Consider the following 14,842-nt stretch of genomic DNA (forward strand, 5'->3'; position numbering starts at 1 on the left):
CGCAATGTGAGAAGGTGCGGGTTTCACTTATCACAAGTTCGTTTCGTATCCTGTATATCTTAATTCGTGACAAATCCTAATGTTCTCAAACTGATAACTTTAATTTTATTCATGTTATCCAAATAATAAAAACGCTACGACACAGATAAAGTTGTTCCCTATGTGTTGTGGAATTTTGGTAATTCTACTATAAATACCGAGGGAGTGGTTCTAACCCGCGCAAAACAGTTTTTTGTTATGTTGTACATTTGTAAGACGGAGAGTACTCTTAATGTACCAAAAAAGCAATATCGTGAGTATATTTAGGAGCTTTACATTGATTTTTAAGTTAGACAATTATAATAGACGTAATTAATCGTTTGCCCTTTGCGCATAGTACCATATACCTTATACGCTTATATAGATGTGTACCAATATACCTACTACTTATTGCTAATTTATAGTTATAAATTATATTTTAATTTAATAAGTTATAATTATTACTTAACTGACTTAATATATATTAGAATATCTACCTATCTGTATTTAAGTCTTAAGAATAATGTTCTGTGAATATTAAACATTATTTACTCTAGAAATAAGTTGCTTAGACTAATAACTAGTTATTATTTAAATGTACTACATATACCTATTTCTAATTCCAATATCAAAACAGGCTTGTATTTGGGAAATAGAAAGTAGGTATGTAATGTTTCATACTTTTATAGTTTAATAATATTGTGTTCAGGGTCTAAAATTGTGTGTAGGTACCTAGCTTAGTACCAACTACCTAGTACAGAACTTTTTACTCTAGTTAATATTTTTATGTATAGGTAAATCCCCATTATTACTTAGATTACTAATGAGTAATTAATTATTACTTATTGTTTATTTGTATTATTATAGATATTACAGATGTGCAAGACCTGTGGATATTTTTGTACAGGGTCATTAAAAAAGTTGGCTAATGGCACATTTATTATTATTAAAGCACATAATGGCCACCAAAAAATATTAATGAAACATTGGTCAGAGCATTCAGGGAAGACCTTAGAAGAAGGGATTCATCAGAAAATGTAACATTGATGCATGTTTACGCTGAAGAAGCTAGAAGGTAAGCACATAATTTGGTAACAGTACAATAGGTACGCAAACTAAAAATACTTTTTCAGTCTACCTACCTACCTACCTATAACTTTTATGAATAATTATATGGGACTAAACACTAAAATCATACTATAAAAATATTAAAATTGGAAGTCAGAAAAGGTTTATTTACAAAATAAAGAATGATACAGAGTACTTAACTCTTTAAAAATTAAATACATTTATACTTATATTTATAATATTAATATTTATTTTGAAAAATAGTATCTTCTCTATATTAGATCAACAGTATAAGGAAAAATAGTAGATATTCTGAAGTGACCAAAACTATTTGTTTTAAATTGGTTATTTGTAGACCCGTTACCCATAATATTACTTATTGTTTAACTTAATATGTAAGACGTTAATAACTATTATTCATCTCATAGATTTTCAAATATAAAAATAAATTATTAATACTCTTGTCTTTTTCTGTATAAAAACAAATAAATAAATTTTAAAATATAAACAAACATCGAAATTCTAAGAAATCTCTGTGAACACTATTTTGTTTTCATAGAAATCCAGAAACCTCAATCCATCCATCGTAATAACAGATTATGAACCGGCCTTAAGAGATACTCTCACGTTTATATTTCTAACTGCAAAAATGACCAGTGTTGGTTTTCGCCACAACCAAGTAAGTTTGTTAATGAAGTTATAATGAAGTAAAATAATAATTAATAATGACAATAAAAAACATATTTAACCTTGTTTACTAATTTAAAAAAAACCATTTAAGCGAGCATTTGATATGGTAAGAATGTTTGCTGTGAATCATGGAATACTGATGGCAAATTTACTTGATTACTAAGAAAAGTAAAAATATGTATATTTATAATATGTCATAACTTGTAAAAATCCTAACCTAAATTCTTCACTTAAAAATATTTTATTTTGAAGTTTCTGTTATTGTTATAGTAAACTAAAAAAATAAAAAATGACTTCTATTTTTTTATGATCTGGATTTAAGACTTATTGGTAATTCATCTATTTATTATTATTGTTACTAATCAATTAAATGCTTATTTTTAGCTATTGGCTCAGACAAGTTGGATTTAACATTATTTCAGTGGATTACCAAGACTAACTAACAATAGTCTCGAAAGTTTTCATAATGCTTTGCGGAACAAATTTAATGTAACTCACCCTAACTTATGGATATTTTTAGGTAATCAGATTTTCTTTTTTTAAACTTATTCACTTAACGCTAACTGTTACCAACCAAATTGCATTATATTACAGATCACCTATCTCACCGAAGTATGAGTTTCCACACTATATGGTTCAGCTAAATAACAATTTACGGCCAACAAGAAACCACCAAATAAATTATAGAAATTTAAATTGTATCCAACATGCTTGCGAACAATATTCTCTTGGGCTAATAGTACTTTCATTAAAAATGTTAATACTTATAAATATATTCAATTATGTCTCTATAGTGTATAAATAGGAGCAATAAAGGGAGCGATAGGGTCTTAAGCACCCGCCAAAAACACAATAATTTTTTTATAGTATCTACCGAATACTTTATATTTTATTATAGTAATATTAAATATTTATAAATAAATTGTTAATACATATATAAAATATTTAATTATTTTGTATGTATAGCAATGACAGTTGTGTAAAGAGGATTTTAGGGGGGGGGGGGGTAGGCTGTGTCAAAAGTTAAAGGTCTAGTTGCGCCTATGTCTATGAAAACCTTGCTTCTAATAGTTTGATATTGTTATGTTACTTATCTAACTTCACTTAACTTAGAAATATTCTAATTTTATTCAATAAATTTATAATAATAATTAAATAATCATTATAATTTATGTGTAGATAATGGGAAACATAGATACCGGAGTCCAAGAGTAGAAGGATGTGGTAGAAACGGAAGACTCATTATATTTGAAGCTTTTTATGCGGAATTTGAAAATGAGGAGGTAGAGCCAGATCAAGAAAATGAAAGTATGATAAATTAAATTAACTTTCATTGCGTATGGCATTTTTGTAAATATTTGTTAACGTAAATCATTCATTTTTCAGTTCTTGAAGTATGCATAATTTGCTGTAATGAAATTTCCATCACTATGGTAGTGCCCTGCCAGCACCATGTCTGCAGAGTATGCATTGAGAGGTGGATGCGAGAGGGTTGAAGAGTTTGTCCACTATGCTAAACTAACATCATTATGCTACAAAAGTAATTATTTAATTTGTTTAATTGTTATGATAACTGTTTTTAATATTTTGGGTTTCAATTTTAATAGCTTATCTCAAGAATAGTGAATCAGCAGTACCTAAAGGCAGCCACAGAATATAGGTACCAGGTCAAAAAGATTTTCTTTAAAAAGACTAATAATCATATTTTATAATAAAATATTTATATTGTTAATTAAACCAAAATATATAAGTTAACGCTCAATAACCGGTTGTTTTCATATTATAATAAAATAACTAGATAATTAAAAGAATTAAAGATAAAACAAATGAATTGTGTCAAAATTTGATCTTTAAATGCTTATGAAAAATTGTTGCATAATAATTATATTTATCTTTTTTGTTTTTTAATTTCTATTAAACTAACTTATGAGGAACCTCATTTTCAAGTTTTTTGACTCATTGAACAAAATTTATTTGTAATTAACTGGAAAAAAAAACTAAAAACTACTAAATTGAAAATCTTTATAAATAACTTCAATTTTATTATGTTTAGAAAATAATAGAATAAACTAACTTACAAAAATTCCCCAAAAAAATATTGTGGATTTATGGCCATTTATTTTTTTAATTTCCTTTAACAACAACTTATGTAGAACTTTGTATTAAGTTTTCATGTTTTCTCCGCCAAATAAGTGATGGCAGACACACAAAAAAAAAATGAAACAATGAGAAAACACACATCATTCATCGCTCAGAATCTAAAATAATATTTACAAAACAAAATTTATTTTAAATCTATGGGGTTTAAATAATTATATTATGATCAAAATTAACTTAATGCGACAATACAAATATTAGGCAACTCATAATAGTTACTGCATGTTGTTTTAGAACAACATAGGCTATCTATGAAAACTTCTTAAACTTCTTTCAACTTACCTTTTGAAATACTTAGTGTAGACATTTAAATGTACCTATAAGCCGATAATGAATTATAAAGTATTACATGTTTAAAACTTCTCTAACACCAATATATTATGCTGTTTGTTGCTAATCTAGTTGCTGCTACTGCTATGTACCTTTGAACTTCAGACGAGACGAGGAGTGCGCCAAATATAGAGGAATTATGGCCTTGGATCGCGTAACACTACTTTGTCGGCCGGACGATTAGACAGTTTTCCATACCACAGATACGCAGGTTACAATATACATTATATATATTAGAATCTAACATGATGATGAAGATAGCGACTACAAACCATAACCCCAACTTAAAGCAGCTAGTTGAGAGCAAGATCTGTCATTTTTCACATTAAAAACATTTATTCATAATTGTTTCACTTATTTATTAAATGTAATTTTATTTTCATTTGTTAAAGTTATATAATACGTGTGTATTTTTTATTAAGAAATAAAATAGTTTTTGGCCAATCGGCATATGATAATAATTATTATGTAATTTGAATTTGTATAATTTTGTATAATTTTCCAAATTCTGTGGCCCACAGAAAATATTAATTAGTGACCCCTGTGTTAGATGTTAGTGGCAATGTGTATTATACTATTCTATTGGTATTTTATAAAATACCTAAGAATACTATATAATACCAAATACAGCCAGAAATCTATAAAATTGTTAAAATTACCTAAGCACTGCCTAACAATGTATAGGCAATGTATTAAATGCATCTTATCGGTTTTGTCATTTTACAAAATTCCTTAGTCTGATATAAATCCATTAGTAAAGAAGAAACTGGATCTGGACAAGGCTTTATTAAATGTTCATGTTCAACAAGATATCAAAAAAACCAATGTAAGTGTTTAAAAAAAAAATGTATTGCAATTCAAAATGTCATCCTGATTTATAATGTTGTAATAAATAAATTGAACTATTCATTGTTAACCTAAACTTATTAAATATAAATTATATATTATTTTTTTTAATAATTGAATACTTTTAATAATATATATTTTGTCTTAAAATTTAAAATAAATTAAAAAAAGTATTGTGTTTATATTTTTATAATAAGTACCTATACATTCTACATACAATTTATATTTTCCAGAATAATATAACAGTAATAATAATTAATAAGTTATAACTGTGTACTAGGTACCTACTACCTACCATACAAATTATTTATTTTTTTGTTTAATTTTTATGAATGCATTATATTCTGTAATATTAAATTGGTACTTTTTAATAAATATTATCTTGTACTAATACAATTAATTGTCTTCGGTAGTGTATTATTATAATAAAATGAAATGAATTTTCTTACTGATTGCTGATTTCTTTATTCTGCATATTAATTGGCAATTTGTTATTTGTAATTTTATGAAATGCCTAGTTACCTATTATTCAAAATATTTAGGAAATGTATGTAAAAAAAATATATTATACACTTCTTTAAAAATCACCTGGTATTATATAGAATTTCTATGTATTTTTTAAAATACCAATATTATACACATTGCCGCTAACATATTATATACCGAGTGATGCATTTAACGTGGTACACTAATAGGTCTTATTATTCTAAAAGAACTAATGTTTTTGAAAATTTATTTTTTATACTGTTTCAAGTTGTTACATAACAACGTTTATTAAAACAATTATATTTTTATCCTTATATTATTTTAAATTTTATACTTTTTTGAGTATTACACCATGGAGTTTTAATTTAATTTTCGAAAACAGAATATTTTTCCAAGTATTTCAATACTTATTAGTCGAATTTAGAACGAGTATAGTTTACGAGTTATAAGTATTTAAAGTTTTGTTATGTGGAGTAGTGGACCAACATTTTGCAGTGAAACCGCGTACTACTCTATCAACACTTTAATTAGTTTTAAGATATAACTCACAAATTACAACTACTCGTCCTAAATTTGATTATTATGTATCTAATATACTAATAAAAAATATTTTGCTTTGGAATATGAAATTAAAACTGTATTTTGTCATTCAAAAAAAGTAAAAAACTTAAAAATGTTACGAGCAGTTATTTTAGCCAAAACATACCAATATTTATTATTGTCTTGTAATGCGATAACAATTTTTAAAACTGATTTGAATTTGCTATTATGTCTACTTAAGATAGGTTCGTCCACTTTTCCCAATTTCACCCAGCCAACAACTATACATTTAGTTTGAATATTTTGAAATTTCCGAATTTTCAATTATTCGGTATTTAAATCAGAAACCTTAAAATGTGGACTGACCGAAAAGTAGACATTATAACGAATTCATATCAGTTTTCTTAAAAATTATCGCATTATGAGGTCGATCGGTAGGATGGAACAAAGTACATACAAGTGAGCATAAATTGTTTACCGTTCACGCACGCATCGCCGTGGCAGTGACTGGTATAGGCAACCTAACCAACATGCGTATGCGGAACACTGCGCTATATTTTCTTTTATACATTTACAAGACGCGCATGCATGCGATTTGAAAATTGACTATTTCAAACTCTTTAAAAACTGTCCGCCACCAATTCCCTTCATGATAAAATAAACTTACAAATATATATTTTTTAAAACTGTTATTTTAAGGACTATAGAAGCCGTATATATATTTTTTTCAATTTTTTTTTGAAATATAGAGTATTCAATGATAAAAGAACCACCCCGTATATATATTATAATATTATATGTAAAAAACTGTGTGAACCATTCTGTAACATTTTTTACAAACAAATAAATAAAAATTGTGAAAAAAAATTAAAAATTAATGACAAGAAAAACGGTCACCCATCCATTAACGTAGCATAAAACCACTGGCTGAGCCGAAGGAAACTTGATAGAATCCCACGACCGCCAGAGGTTGTCCTTATGGTGGTAACCCAAGAAAGAAATATGTTACTTAACTTATAATTTTATGATTTTTTTATCTTTATAATAGCAAAATAATTAATATACTTTTGTAATTTTAATAAATTTCATATTTTTTGTGAAAATGTAATACAAGATTTATCAAAAGTTTGTCGACCAGTATCAAAAAACAAATGTTTACAATAAAATCAAATTACATTTTGATGATCGTTTGAAGTTCAAATTTTTACATCATTGGATCTCTGACACTCGATTTCTGATGTACCTATCGATTTTTTTATTTCGTTGTTATTCAAAAACAAATAACCGTAGACATTTGAGATTTATATCATAATAAATTTATTTTATTAATTCCTATAATTGATAAAATTTTCAAAAAATGTTGACTTGTTTTGAGCTGTTTACGGACAATTTCAAATTTCAATTGTTGTAGTTTTTTTTCTATAAGTAAATATCAATAACATTGTTAAATTTCGTATGCAATGATATTATATTATTGAATTCAAATGTCATACCATCCATTACAGTGACTCAGTTGTAACCTACTGTATAGAAGAGCGATACTCACATTTAAATTTGAAATTTGAAAATGTTTTCAAAAATCAAACTTTAAATGATTAGAAAAATATTTTACCTATGTATTTTTAATATTTTTAACTGCTATTGCATCATTTTATCAGGATAAATAAAAATAAATCGATAAGCAGATAATACAACATTAGAGATTTTAAGCTTCAACCTTTTTGACCCAACAAATAATATTTTACTGATATTTATAGAAAAAAAAAAAACTGAAAATATTACTATAGAAATGGTAGAACATTTATTATAATTTTATTTTGTTAAAACCATATAAAGTCGTGATCATTAATAGGCACAGACAAACAAGAAATGTCAAACAGCGAAGACTATTAAATAATTTTTAAATTTTATAAATTTTATTTATCATTAAATGTACATATTAAGACAACATAAACATTTTATTGTACTAATGTAGACGTGCATAATTCATGGCGAATTAGAAGTTCTGAAAAAAAATGCAAACAAAGCTATTGTAATAAATTCTAATCTATAACTATAATAGATAGGTAGTAAAAACGTATTAACTAGGGAATAAACTAAAAACTTCAATACTTCAATCGACGAATCACATACCTATTATGCTATAAATGATAACAATATAATATTAGGTACATTAAAAATGCATTTTTTAGTGATTTTTTTTTTATTCATATCAAATAAACTGATCATTACTTTGTATATAGTAAAGTTAGGATAAAAAAGTTGAATAAGTGGGTACCACTCTGATGTACAATAGTTGTTGAGTATGTAATTGTAATGGATATGTTAATATAAGTAACCATGACAACGAAAATCTTATGAATAATTGGTCAGAAGCAAAAAACGTGTTTCCAGCCTAAAAACACATTATAGTGTTAAAAATACAAATACCGGAATTTCGTTGTTTATTACCTACTATATATTATATCTATAGGCATAGGTAATTTTATCAGTCGTCGAATCCAGACTGTAAGTTGTAACGATAAACTACACGATACACTACGACTACGTAGTCATTTAAACTGACAAAACCTGGAGATTTAACTTTGATTTACAACTCTTGGTTTATCGGCGATCCATGGCTATAGCCTGTAGATAACCATTAACCACGATTAAAATTCAGATCTAAACACAGATACCAATTACGGTACCTACCTATATAGTGTCGCGAAGCTAAGTAAAAAAAAAAAGCTTAGCAACACGACCGTATATAATATGTAACATAAAACCAATCATTCCCATTTAAACATTGTACCTAAATATTTTCATGTTCTTTTTTCAAGCCTACAGGCCTAATGCATGAACCAAATCGTTATACTAGGTATCGAGGGATCGAGAAAGTCATAACTCATAGGCTATGTGTTTTTGTAATCTTCAAAGTCATTAGTTGAATAATTAATTATCAGTATGCATAATGCTGTTATTTGGCATTCAGAATATCAACGATATCGTATTTATTTTATGACTAAGTCTCTAATTATAAAGAAATAAAAGGAGATCGAATTAAAATATCAAACTGTTTGTTATTAGTATTTGTTTTTGATAAGCAATCGTTATTTACCATTAGTAGACAATAGACATACATGAAGTTGGCCACAAATCAATTCAACCAATTATATATAAATTGTGAAAGATTGTAAATGCAATTTTGAAATATTTAAATCGTTATAGAAAACTTAGAAATCAAAAAAGCAAAAACAAAAATTGTACGCTTATAAGGTTTTAGACTCTGAAATGGTTTATAAATTATTAGTCTTTTTACATTTGTAATATAGTATTTTACGTTTATCAATGATTTACATGATTTTTTTTATGGTTTTTTTTTTTGCTATCATTATTTACATTATAACGGTTATTAAGTTTTTTCATTCTTTACGGTTTTTTGGGATTTAACATTTTTTGGTATTTACATTTATATTTGTTTGCGTTTTTTCAATAATATTTTACATTTATCATTTTTTCATTTTTTTACTTGATTACAATTATAATTGTTGACGTTAGTTTTTAGAGCTGTGCCGATAACTCTTTTTTCCGATTTATATGGCGATATAAAACTGATAACCGATCCGATATTTTATTTCCGATATAAAAAAATTAAAAACCCGATATATTTTTCAAAAATCGATACCTGATATACAAACCCATGTACCTACCATATAAATCATGTGAGTATTTAACGTTAAGCTAAAAATATTTAAATATCAAAACGTTAGATTTTCACAAGGAAATGAATAACAAATTAATAAGTAATAGTTAATCATTTTAAATATTTGTTTAATAATTGAAATAAGTAGTTGAGTAATATTTTGTCTTGTAATATTTTAACAATGCTGAGGTTTCTAATATGTTCGTTATAGCCTATGTATTTGTTATCTGGACACTATTATGTTTTTGAAGTTTTATTAATTAAAAAAACATTAGGTTGTATTATCTGTTTGCGGACTCTGTCTCACTAATAACATAATTACTCAACAAATAAAATTATATTAAAAATATATTACAAAATTTAAATATATATTATGTACCTACTATTTCTAGGCGTTTACATGGAAATAGTAAAATCCTATCAAACATATTATCTAAACGATATTTCAAATTTCAAAACAGCTAGAGGGTAGGTATTCCGTCTCATTGGCATTTGGCACTTCCGTTTTGTTTTTGGGATAGTGATCTAAGTGTTTGTGCGCAAACAATGGGACTTGGTGCCCATTTCTGCACAATCTTTTGGCTTGGTCAGAAATTCATATTTTTAAAACGTGTGTGCATTAAAATGGACCTATTACTATAAAGTCTAAACGACGACAACATGCTGATAGGTGAGGGATGGCGGGCGGTGTGTGTGCCTTGGACCTTTTAGTAATTTAGTATCAATGCGGCGTTCGAGAATGTTCTCGTTGTAATGAATTTCAAGTACAATTTTGGCGTAATATTAAAACCAAAATAAGTAATCTACAAACAAATACATTACCAGTGGGTCACCACAACACTTACAGTTGATAGCAAATGTTTAACTTTAAACTCGGACACTCAGTTATTTACTACCATGGCCAATCTATGATATTTATACTTATATAATAAATTCTTTGATAGGTATCCTTACAAAAATACTCCTCAAACTCCGTGTAAAAAAAAACCCTAAAAAACGCTATGTAAAAAAATATATAAAATAATTTCTTTAGAATGAGTGTATACCACTAAGTAGAATCTTATTAAATGGTATAATGTGTAAAATATTTTCAATAGTAATCAATACAAATTCAATAGAAATTAATTATATATTATTTTAACTAAAATTATTCTAAATTTAGTTTATATGACCGGAAAAAAATCTACTTATTTTAACAGGGGTTGCATTATTAATATATACCTACTACAAAGCACTACATGTATAGGTGTTATACATTTTCGTGCTCAATTTTCCGGAAACAAATGTATTTATTTTAACAGGGTCTACATTATTTATTACATACTGTGGTATATAATAAAATACTACTACAGAACCCGTGGTTGAATTTTGATTTAGATACAGAACAATTTTTAAAAAGGTGGGCAAGTGGATGTCGCTCTGCTGTAAAGTAGGTTACAAGTGGGTCACTGTATAATGGATGGTATTAAATTTGAATTCAATGATATAATATCATTGTATAAGAAAAACGATTCTGAGTGGACACGGGGTATGTCAGTCTAGGTATAAGACATATTATATACTATCTATGGTATTAAAAAAAAAATTGACCTATAATAGCTAGTACCTATAATAAATTCCAAATTGATCATATCACAATATCCATTAGGTACTTATAACGCGTTATACATCAACAGTAAACCGTGATACTATCATAAATATATTTAGAAGTTTCAAGTACCCACGAATAATATTTATACAATCACAACAAAATATCTAAAATAGTTATTCTAGGTTTTTAATATGTAATTTCGTCCAAATTTGAACTTAAAATGACTATAAAAATAAACTGTGTGTATGTGTTTTTTAGATTTTTTAGTAACATAATTAACTACTTTCATGGAATCTTGTTTTAAATTTTCAATCCTTAGATATAAAAGTTGAATATTTTATAAATGTGTAACTACAAAATAATTATTCAATTTAAAATTTGATAAATTTTGTCAAAATTCGTTCTTTAAATGATTATAAAAAAAAATTGTGCCTGTGTATTTTTAATATTTTTCTACAGCTATTGTAACAATATATCAGGAGCCTTGTGTTACATTTTTGCATTTTATGGCCCAACAGATAAAACTTTAATGATATTCAAAGAAAAAGAAAAGAAAAAAATTTAATTATGAAATTGTCCGTATAAACAGCTCAAAACAAGTCAAAATATTTTGAAAATTTAATCAAGTATTTTGAAAACTACTGGCAAAATTTTACTTTTGACCCCCCAAAGCACCAACTAAATTCACTTTCCTATCAGAAAAGATACTGTTGAAGAAAATCCAAGCACTTTTACTGTCCTATGACAGACACAAAAAAAAATAAAAAAAACTTACATCATTGTAAAATCAATACATTCATCGTTCAACTCAGAATCTAAAATAAATCCTATACAAAGCTAAATAATTGTAAATATGGTCCTTAATAGTCTATACTTGAAAATTCTAAAAAGAAGAATTGAAATAAATTCATCGTTAAAGAAAAAATGTCGGTGAGTATATGTTAGATGACTCACCCTGTATACGATTTGTTTATAGACAGGTGTTCGTGATTTACCCGGTATATGGGACCAGGGGGCAAATATTGGTGGAGCTGTACTGCTAAAGAAAATATACCTATATATATAAATTCACTTGAAAATAATGCATTCTATACTATATAAGTAAATAAATCAATTGGGTAGGTATATATTGTTGTGTTCGTAGGGGAGCAAAGGACGACAGAGGGTTTACTTACGGTACCATGTACCTCTGATGCCATATAATAAAATTATAATTAGTTTTTATATATATATATATATTTAGATTTTTATATATATGTTATATATTATGTAATATATGGAATCGTTGTTATTGTCAAAACGTTCTGTAGGTACCTGTGGCAACATCCAGTATTTATAGGGACCCTACTTTTGTGTTTCAATCGAATGATACACAGACATCAGACATATATAACCATTGCCCTGCGGGTGCCCGGGTGTTTATGAATTGACCCAAAGAATATTTATCACTGTGCACCGTCATGGTATTTATATAGTCGAAACCTCGAAACCTAAAAGGTGTTATAAATCGTGAACATTGTCAACAATAAAAAAAAAAAAATCGATATAATATGTACAGTGTACCTACACATCAGCCCATCCCATGTTCTCGGTAAGACGGCAGAAAATCACAGGGTAAAGATTAATATATTATAATAGGTAGACAGGCCAGGTGTATTTTGCAGTTCGGTACCACGTTTATCGATTATATAATTTTCATACTCACCTAAATTTAATATTTTAACAAGATACTTCTTATAGATTCGAGTATATTTACATCAAGTGAAAATGATCGCCAAATTAGATTATTATTATCGCGTTGTTCTAATAAATATATAATATAATAGTAGGTTAATATCAGCTTGCCGGGGAACGGATAAATGTAATTATGACACAGTTTAATGTAATATTATTCCACAAATTGACTGTGTGAGCCAGAGTATTCATGATGGCACCTTCTTACCTATGTGATAAGACATTATAATATTATATATTTTAAATGAATAAAATCGACATGGATACTTATAGATATTATTAATTGGACATTGATTCTATAGATTTTGTAAGAAGAGACTTCAAAACTTGAGTTAGGAATCAAACATTTTCGATTTTGCGTATCCGAATACTGCATTTACGATAATAATATGATATACAAATACAAACAAAAATGTCATTGATTATTAAACTATTTAATTTTACTATTATTCTTAAGCAGGGCCGTATTAGCGCATAGGCACTATAGACACTGTGCCTAGGGCCTGCGAAAGTAAAATGTGTGACTACGATTTTTTTGTAATATTTATGATTTTTTTTTTATTATTATTATAAATTAATCCGTACAACAAGTAAAATATCATATATTTAAGAATGATACCCCGATTACTGTTTATAGTATATTTTTAGGAAATAATGATTATAAATAATATATCGTTTACGTAATAGAAAAAATAGTTTATTATCGACTGCAGGTTGGTCACACCGCGTATGACTGCACGGTGCTCACTAGTCTCTGTAAATGATGGCAAATCAATTGATGCTGCAGATCAAATGAGTGCTAGAGATAAATTATAAATTCAAACATTTTGTTATTGACAAAGTGGCCGAGCGGACAAAGTCGATGGTTTTGACGAGCACTGTCGTCGGTTCTAATCTCAGTCTCGGGCGGCACTTCTCTTCGGGCAGTCACGGTGTCTGGGGAGAGAGGCCGCCATTCCCCACCCGGGCATGGCAGATACTTACGGGTGCCCACATGAAAATAATTTTTACTACATTTTGTGTTGACTTAATACAATTGTGATTATGTATTTGTATAGTTTGTAGTATTGTCATTTAAAGATTAAATTGTTCATTAAAAATTAATGCATTTAGATTATCAAAGTATGCCGGGGACCAAACGTCCTATGGCTAATAACTAATAACCAATATATTAAATTTTCGTTAGGTGTGATCAAATTTAATGTAACCTCCACCGATGTTTAATGTTATAATGTGTATAATAATAATTGTATTCTCTATAGGTCCGCCTTATCTGTGGCCGATAAAGTTTTATTGGTTTACCCAATTAGTAGCACAATTAGTTTAACCACGATGTAGAGAAGAGAAGGTGATAACACTCGGCTTGGCCAGGAGAAAAAAAGTGTCTTAGTTTTCGACGGCAAATTTGTAGTTTAAATAATATCCACCGGGAGCACCACAAGCTTCGAAGGCCGGGTATTTGAATAATTGCATTAGACACTATATTTTAGACACCAGGTGTATTGTGTTTTATTGCAATAAATAAATGAATAAATATTGTATTTATGATGGAAGATACCTGTGCGTACCTACGTTTATTTATTGGTATTTCAATAAGATAATTTTAACGTATTGTATTCATATTGTAAATAATTTATTGCCTTATGAAATACTTTATTCAACTGCCTAAAAGTTAACAATTGATAATTATAGCAAAA

The 14,842-nt window shown here is 27.4% G+C and overlaps 1 long non-coding RNA gene across 4 annotated transcripts; it reads left to right on the forward strand.

The window, feature by feature from the left end:
- The first annotated feature begins 165 nt into the window (after nucleotides 1-165).
- On the forward strand, nucleotides 166-4,665 carry LOC100573809. 4 transcript variants are annotated; one of them, XR_001679697.2, is made up of 9 exons: nucleotides 166-292; nucleotides 886-1,093; nucleotides 1,646-1,765; nucleotides 2,161-2,296; nucleotides 2,371-2,532; nucleotides 2,956-3,084; nucleotides 3,163-3,316; nucleotides 3,384-3,436; nucleotides 4,336-4,665. It is a non-coding gene; the product is annotated as an uncharacterized LOC100573809 (long non-coding RNA). The 4 variants fall into 4 exon arrangements; XR_003838861.1 differs by having other exon boundaries at nucleotides 2,161-2,532; XR_510842.3 differs by lacking the exon at nucleotides 2,371-2,532.
- The last annotated feature ends 10,177 nt before the right edge of the window (nucleotides 4,666-14,842 follow it).

The sequence above is a fragment of the Acyrthosiphon pisum genome, chromosome X (genome assembly GCF_005508785.2).
Source record: "Acyrthosiphon pisum isolate AL4f chromosome X, pea_aphid_22Mar2018_4r6ur, whole genome shotgun sequence".
In the NCBI taxonomy this organism is placed as follows: Eukaryota; Metazoa; Arthropoda; class Insecta; order Hemiptera; family Aphididae; genus Acyrthosiphon; species Acyrthosiphon pisum.